Source organism: Penaeus monodon, chromosome 21 (assembly GCF_015228065.2).
Source record: "Penaeus monodon isolate SGIC_2016 chromosome 21, NSTDA_Pmon_1, whole genome shotgun sequence".
Taxonomy (NCBI): domain Eukaryota; kingdom Metazoa; phylum Arthropoda; class Malacostraca; order Decapoda; family Penaeidae; genus Penaeus; species Penaeus monodon.
Window position 1 is genome coordinate 42,295,515 of NC_051406.1, and position 237 is coordinate 42,295,751.

General features: G+C 26.2%; 1 protein-coding gene across 8 annotated transcripts in view; it reads right to left on the minus strand.

Annotated features, from left to right (window-relative positions):
• Positions 1 to 237, minus strand: part of LOC119586518 (neurofibromin-like) — a gene marked incomplete at its 5' end in the record, with an annotated part of 66,980 nt that overhangs the window by 46,207 nt on the left and 20,536 nt on the right.

The window sequence follows — 237 nt, forward strand, 5'->3', positions numbered from 1 at the left end:
GGTTGAAGCTCTTTAAATGACTTTCAACTGTGCTGAAATATGTTGATAAACATGTATTCATATATAATTCTTATTTCTTTAATTTATTTTTATAAGCTAAAAATATACTTTGTAACTATATGCAAAACATGTATGCATGTGTCTAGAGAATCATCAAAACATATTCATCAAATACTAAATATTTTCTTGCCAGCAGCACAAACCATCTACCTTTGACTAGTAACTTAACATATATTT